The sequence below is a fragment of the Sinohyriopsis cumingii genome, chromosome 16 (genome assembly GCF_028554795.1).
Source record: "Sinohyriopsis cumingii isolate HCF-2022 chromosome 16, ASM2855479v2, whole genome shotgun sequence".
NCBI lineage: Eukaryota > Metazoa > Mollusca > Bivalvia > Unionida > Unionidae > Sinohyriopsis > Sinohyriopsis cumingii.
In genome coordinates, this window is record NC_142976.1 from 31,433,656 (window position 1) to 31,442,262 (window position 8,607).

Below are 8,607 nucleotides of genomic sequence, written 5' to 3' on the forward strand. Positions count from 1 at the left end.
TCAGCACCTGATAGGATATAAATGGCGGATTATATATCTGGCGTTGGAAGAACGCATAACAATGTGAGAAACAACCACCGACCCACGGAAATCTACTGGAAAGATTTCGCATATTAGTCAGCATGCTGTTATCGAATGCGGAAGCAGTAGCTTCATAATTCATGACATGTTTCACTCATTAGCTTTTGTTTCATGGATGTTCTAAAAACATATGTGTGCCAAAACTAGGAATTATACTATTTGATTACAAATTGAAAGGATAGGCTGTTCGGCTTTGAAAAAGAAAGTATAGTGTGGGTGGAGGAAGGCGCTTGACTCTGGAAAATTCAAATGGTCGTGCTTTAGAATCATCTAGAAGAAATACGATCTAAAATATTATATCGTGGGAAGTAGAGTACAAAAATTTTACCTCGTTGTGGTGGTGATCGGGCATTTAATTTGAAAATATTTTTGCTTTTCTAAGGCTGATTCAGATTGAATCATATGATGGTATGTATGGTAGAGTATTAAATGTTGCAAAAATGATTCGATAATGACATTTTATTGATGATGAGCAATATTTTATTTCAATCATACTGCGATAGGGAATTAGTTGAGGACAGCCGAATTGCAATATATATAAAGAACACGACTCATACGGCAAACACCAGTCCTTTCAAATACACCGGATCCAGTAAGGCATCGCTTGTGTCAGGATTGATTAAAATGTCAACCTTTGCTATGTCAAAGCTTGTTTGTTGTTACTGTTTGTCTTCTCTATGTTTTGTGTTTAGCTTTGGAACTGACTCAGTTAAAGTCAAAAACGATCAGGCTAGTGAGTGAGAAATTAGATTTGCAGTGTTCGTTGTTAGTTTATTGCATATACAATAAACTAAACATATACATGTGTTCGCTGTTCGTGTACTATATATATATATATATATATCTATATATATATATATATATATATATATATATATATATATATATATATATATATATATATATATATATATATATATATATATATATATATATATATATATATATATATATATATATATATATATATATATATATATATATATATATATATATATATATATATATATATATAGATAGATGGATAGATAGATAGATAGGTAGATAATACACGAACCAAGTACTAAATATTTCTCCATATTTTCTATACACACATAATAATAATTATTATAGTCAATTGCAGCAATAGAAACATTCTTTACTTTTAAACTTTTGTTTGCAATTTTATCCCCGAAAGAGATTTCACGTAGCGTATATCCAAATAATTCTGCTTTTGTACTTTCATCATTTTTCAACTTAGTTTGCTATACAGTATCTTTACTTAGGTCTGTTTGTATTCATTTATTTGTTGGCTCTTCTATTTTATCTTTATAATCAGAATACACGTGTTTTAATTTGACATCATGACTTCTACATAATCTACATTCTAGTTCGTCTTATATAGTATTTAATCTGCAGGGAACAGTAGTCAGCAAATGGAAGATCACGAACTGTAGTTTCTTCCTCTCATTTTGTCTTCTTATATTGATTATTTTGGATGTAATAAAGCACACTGAGTAGATGAAAAATATCCAGTCTTCCTCAACATTTTTGGTGTTTGTATCGATTGTATTAAGTTGGCCGCACACTTCTTCAACAACAGTTTCGCGTTCTCCTTTTTCAATTTGGCGCCATTAGGTTTCTTCGGGTACATGTTTGCCTAGTCGTAGTGTGCTAGGCTGAATCTGCACCTTTTCTAGCATATTATTAGTGCTTCGGTGAACCTTGTGATCCTAAAAAGGGCTGCTCAGTCACCCAAGGGACTACTGATGTCCACTTATGTTTCAGATAATTGAAAAGCGCACCAATGCCCTGAACTGCCCTTTTCCTGGTCTGAAGCTACAGCTCCCTGTGTATGCACACCTGCTGATTTGCCGCTCGCCCATCGCCATATAATTTGAAGGAATCTGATAATGTGAATATAAAAAGTAACGTGACTTGCGCGTACGTTTGGTGTAAGTGAGGGAAGGTTGCGAACAGTCAAGTCAAGTACGGCATCTAGTGTTACTGATAGTAATAATGGATGGTACTATCTGTGACTGCTGACCGAGAGTGTACAGCTACACCTAGCTACAATCTGGAAAGACCTTTCTAGTGGATTAGGCAACCGAACATATATGCTCATTCCATAGATGTGAAGTGAGATGCAAGAGCTGTGTCAACATCGGTGGGGGGGGGGGGCATCAGCTCAGGTGCAGTATTAATATTTGGCAATTCACTGCATCCAGATCTGTTTCCAGACGTTTCGACATTGTCATGCCATGATCATCAGAGTCGATAATCCCAGTACCACTACAAACGTCTAATCTTTGCATACATGAGTAAACTTATTGCAATTGATCCAACGTTATATCCTAAGGGACCTAAAGACAACAGTCCTGATTTCAGGTTCCAAATATTAATTAGATTAAATATGTTTTTCTCAAAAATGTCGACACAAGTGACGTATGAAAAGAATATAAAATTTAATTATTTTAATTGAATCAAGCTAGGATAGCAATAGTTCAGGAATGTTTACAGGCATAGTTGCTCATTTCACTTTAAGCGGGTTTAGAGCAATTTTAACGGAAACGCTCTTCAATAGAGAAGCTGATCTACCGCAAAATTTGAAAATATGATCAAATAGTGAAACATGCAGTCATTAAGATATGCATTATCGATGACATTATATGCAAAGCCACGAGTTGGAAAGAAAGTTATTTATCATAAACGGTTATAAGAGGTACACAGCATATAAAAAGCAATCAATACGAGTACGCTATTCTGAGAGCCAAATATATATTCGGCTGTCAATGCAGATTTATTCGCTGTAATTGTAACGTGATTTTTTCTTTAATTTTAATTTTATTTTCTTCATATCAGCTTCTAAACTACGTGTTTTATTTTTAAACTTCCCTATTGCGACAGTATATGTCGTCGATGATTGGGCATATCTTTCGCACAGTTTGTGATGGTTGTACAGCAATACATAATAATTTAAATGTCTCAATGTACGTTAAATCCTTTTTCCGTTCTTAGCTATCCTTATCTACAAAGATTTACTTGGCTATTCGTATTCCCACTCTGCTAAGTACCGTATAATTTATTTTCAATAATTAGTTTCAGGTTGTATTCTTATTTTTTAAATTTGTATCTTCCGAAGCTTTAAGCATTTGAGCATTAATATTTTTGTTACAAGACTACTGTTAGTTGCATCAACGTGTTGTACCATAATTACTAGATTGGCAGTGTTATTGATGAGGTTTAAATCACTTTTATTTGTATTGGCTATTGATGCAGACACTGTCTCTGTTTTAGTCTAGCTATTGAAAGGTAAACCATGCGGCGAACCCTGTGCAAAGAAAATTCAAAGGACCTCTTAAAAAATGTCATATTGCTATGCAAGAGGTATGATAATTAAATACCTTTATGATATTACGAGCGGAGTTCTCCTTAAATACTCAGAATCCACTGAGTTTGTCAAGATTGTCTCATGCTGACTGTATCATTGATAACTTTCTTAATGCATCACTGATAATGCATACTATGTGTGTGTTGCGTTTTGTCCATTTCTAAGCGTCGGACATCACTCCCACCCGCCATTGTTTAGATTGGCGTTCATATCTTTTATGGGTGTATACTTATTTGTTATACTGGGTATGAGTGTAAAAGCTTGTTCTTGTCCCTTTATTTTCACGCTGTTTTGATAAGCATTAAGGAATTCATCTGATGGTATCAACTCAGCAGGACCCGTAAAGTCAACAATAATGTAAACAAATTCGCATTCCGGATTTTATTGTGACTTCTTAGTTTCATATGATGCCTGAATTTCTCATGGACGGTTTAAGAACGAATTATCTTGCTTTTCTTAAAGATGATATATCAAAGCTAGAAATATGATGTGAACCCGTAAATTAGTGATTTCAGACATCCTGTGCAGATTTGTTATTCGAGCCGTGTCACGCAGGATTGTGATATAATCAATGTGCAAAGCTGAAGAAGTACATTTTTCATCAAACGTTTCCTTTAACAATAAGTTAGAACTGATGGCTCTGTTCATTGCTGTAAGTTCGTTAAAAAAAAAGATTTCTTATTTTATATTAATGTGTAAAATAGCTTAATTTTGATAGGGACTATTTCAATCCACGTTACGAATGATTGTTTGGTGTCATTATTAGGTACCTCTAAACTGTGATACCATAAACTATTAGTGTGCATCAGACATGCACAACATTATTTCTTTACATAAACTTAATCAAACAGCAAAAGAGCACCGTCACAATTTAAAAATATCAACCAGGATCATCATTGTACAATATTATTACTCAGAAATATAACACCAGAACAACCACTGGAAGTATAAATACCTAGTCTGGGAAAAATGTATAGTTTTTTTTAAAGTGTTTGATCCCAAACCACTTTACTACGAAACTCAAGGATTGTTTCTGAAAATATAGTACCAAAACATGGCAATTCATACATGTGTCAACCAATACTTATTAATGGTGCTAGTAAAAATGCTAAGGACGAACGAAAGGAAGTAATATCTGTCAGTTTGGGGACAAATATAACACTGCAAACAACATGAATTAGCATTATGGTCTGAAACTTGAATGCGGAATGTTCTGGAGACAATGTAAATTTAACATTATTCTATGGGCTTGATATTAATTTGACACTCTGCTACAAGCGGATTGGTAATATTAAAAGGCACAAAGGTTTCACAAAACTCCTGGTGCAATGGACTTGAATACAAAATTATCATATGTGACATGGGGAAAATAATGTTAAGCTGCACTTAGTGACAGACAAGAACCTGCAGTCACATAGCAAGCCGCTGTTTCAATTAACCAAAAAGCTACTGACCAGCACCTACAATTACTAAACACCTAGAATATGAATGTTAACACGTACATACAAATATATTGTCACCAGTGTAAAGATTGGGGTGCCTACAGTATATGTACAAACACTACATCAGAATATAACACAGAATGGATGGAGTGCTCACCCACTATACATAGAAAACATCTATGAGGGATTAGTGACTAGTTGTTAAAGACAAACGATATCCAAATGCTCCTGGCGTATACTGATTAATATATCACTATTTTTGTAGAGGAGTGGGTAACTTTGGTTTTAGCCCAGAAAAGGGTTTTCTGTTGGTCAGATTTGCCTTTGCCAATCATATCGCTCAATCGGTATGTGCTCTCCCCTTCATTTACCCTCTGATCGACATTATTCTAGTTTTGGCTGAAGCGATGTTGCAACTATTCACCTCCCTTTTGTCATTATCTTTAAGTTTCATTTATCCTACTTCATCACTTCTCTAATTAGCTCATTTAATGTTATTTTCTTTAGTCACCTAATTAAGGGTGTACTGCACTCGTATCATCCACTAATTAGCAGTTTATGCCAACTCGAAAAATAACCAAGAATGTCACAAGAAGCAAGCTCGCATCCATATATAGTCGACGGACGGATGAAAAGTAATTGCGCGGTTTCACCGACCAAACAACGTGTGTGACACATTTTAGCCATGGTATGATTTGTATCACCCAATTAACATGCTGCTAACTTTCAGAGTCAACGCGTGCTCTGAAACGTTTGTTTCATACAAACCCATTGGCAAACACACTCACAGACCATCAAAGAGATACAAAAGTAGAGGATGGCGGTTTAAATTTTAGTTCTTATGGAAGACAATGGCATACAATCACACTCAAAGACCCTGTTCCACTTCCGCCATTGGTTTATCGTTTTGGTAGATTCTTTCCAAAGCTTGTTATAAATGTAGGTTATATTGAGGAAATTCCATATTAGGAAAAAGATCCACTTATTGAATTCATTTATGAAAGTACATGACCGTATATACGTGACCATATTTACCTTGATAGCTGCTTTGAAACGTCTTTCGTTGATCCTGGAACACATTTGCCTACTTTGTCTACTTTGTTAAATCTAGAATAATAGGGTGTGAAGGAAAACATTTTACATTGTTTCAGTAACATTTTTCGAAAAATCAAAAGATAGGGAGAAAGTGAGAAAGAATGTTAAAGAATGATTTTGTAAAACACAAGCTAATGCCATCTTTTTCTAAATCAGCTTTTTTGTTAAGCATTCGTTTATTCAAGAAATATTTTGTCAAAAAAGTTATAATCAAGGTTCCAGTTTCTATGCTATTTATTCAGGAATTATGCATGGTACATTGCGTTTCTTAAGAATCAGAACAGTATAAATTCTGAGACTTCTAGCTCTGCACACATCATGTTTTCTATTTGATGAATCTATCTAAAGTATACCATTTTGTCATGTATATGCTATTATAATTTCAGGTTTGAAGTATACTTCGTTTTTAAAAGAAAAAGAGAATGACAGGTGATCTCATTAAAAGTCTGTTCCTATCATTTGGATAAGAAAGGAACGCATTACAAGTGTGTCTGAAAAGGTAAAACAATTTTTCTTTGTAACAAATAATTTTTGTCTGATGAAACCAGCCAATATCAAGCCTGGGGTAGTACATGCAATTGTAATGTTGTGTTGTCTTTGAAGTCATTCATTAAAGAGACAATGATGCCATTGTAATCATTGAACTTCTAGTATGTTTCATCAAGTTTCAGTTGGAAATAATTGCCATTATTAATTAAATTGATCAACTTTGCTAGAATCAGAACTCGTATCTAAATGTTTACATTATATAGATATGAGTCATTGACCATATTATCCACAACCTAGTTTTCGGCCACATGCTGTCAGATGTAAAATAAGCTTAGTAACTGGAAAATTAAGTTTATTTAGATCTATATCTTATTTTGTATTTTTGTTGACTTTTAAACATGTTATAGGCATAAAAGAACACGCAAACCAAGGAGAGAATGTGATTGGTGCATTATGTAATAGATGTTATTTATGTCAAGGTTAACAAACTTATGAGTTTGTTAATTATATGGTTATATTCCATACAATTATCAATTAATGATTGACTTTTTGTATATTCTATTTACAATATTACTTGGAGATTTTATTGTCTCTTCGCTTCAACATGTCGCTATAGTATCTCTGACATAAATTCTGCCCACCATAATGGTTGACAACAGAGGAGACAGGGTGGAACTTCCTTGCAAAGTATTTGAATCGTATTGCCATGTACCAATCGGGGCAAGCTCCAAAGATCCGTTGATGGATAGTAAAACTTGTGGGTTTACATACGGTGTAGAGAAATTGCCATGGAGTTTGAAATGGTTAAATCTTGTGTTAGCGTCAAAATTTAATTTTCCACAGCTTTCTTGTGTGGATGACGCACATCGTAGTAGCATGCATACTTGCAAATAATATGGGCTACGAGATTTATGTATTCCGTTAAAAACTCCGAGAGCATACATTTCTGCACTATATTGTCTTTCATACTCCAGATAGCAGCATAAACCCTGTTGACACACCTGTTCGGTACCGTTTTCTGCACCGATGATTACAAAATTATGCCAGTCACGGAAACTGGTAGATTTGAACTCATTTGATGTTATACGATGATTTTCTCTTATTCCTGGGGATAGTGGATGGTGTTCGTTTGAAGTAGTTGAACCTACTGTAGGACGTATCACAGGAACGTCAGCGACCAGTAATTTTCCGTCATCCTGTGTTCTACTGTAGTAAAAACTTTTTGGTCCAATCGGCGTGTAAATGCCACTACCCTGAAATCTTTCTTGTGGTCGGTGAAGATTTGCAGCCAAGAAATTTACTTTATTTGCGACAGCAAAGGATGAATGGTACCCTATTGCAGAGAAGAATGGCAAAGCGTCCATCCATGCCGTGGGAAAAGCAATATCAGTAATGTTATGCTCCTGAAGAAGTGGAATGGCTGGTTCATGAAAAAGTATATCAAAGCAGGTAAATAAACCAAAGCGACCAAAATCAGTATCAAAGTAGATGTACTCGGGATTGACAGGCGCATCATACTGGCATTCGTAATAAAGATTTTGTTTATGATACCTAGCAATAAGCTTTCCCGATCTATCAAAAGCAATGTCTGTATTGTATTGATACTGGCCATCTGGTGGACAGTTAGGGTCATCTTTTACACAAGGCTGTGCGTCTCCTATGTTCGCCACTAAATAAATAGAATGTCTCTTTGCTAGGCAACTTAGAAATACTTGAACATCTGAGTCATTATACCTTCCGGGTTCGTCGCACGGTGTCCAGCTTTCAGACTTGGGATCAGGGATATATTCGAGATACGGGGCGACAGTATATCTACTTTTAAATTTGTATCCATGTATTCCATCTTCAGGGAAGACAAGAATATCAGCACCCTGGAAAAGAATATATTATTATGTATTTGAAATTTGGACACCAAACCTGGATCAGATCTTAGAATCGAGCTATAATGTCTACTAACAGATGTTGTTGTATGTTATCTGATATGACAGATCAGAGAAATTTAAATAAAATGAGAAGATCGCATTATTATGTAAATTCAAAGGAAAATTAGCTTAGTCTATTTAAATAGGTCATTATGAAATTCATTATATGTTTGGTTTGTTGTTGCATTGCACAGCTACACACATAGGC

At 34.7% G+C, this 8,607-nt stretch overlaps 1 pseudogene; it reads right to left on the bottom strand.

Annotated features, from left to right (window-relative positions):
- Positions 1–6,130: 6,130 nt before the first annotated feature.
- LOC149780152 (pantetheinase pseudogene) lies at positions 6,131–8,354 on the bottom strand (annotated as a pseudogene).
- Between the last annotated feature and the right edge of the window lie 253 nt (positions 8,355–8,607).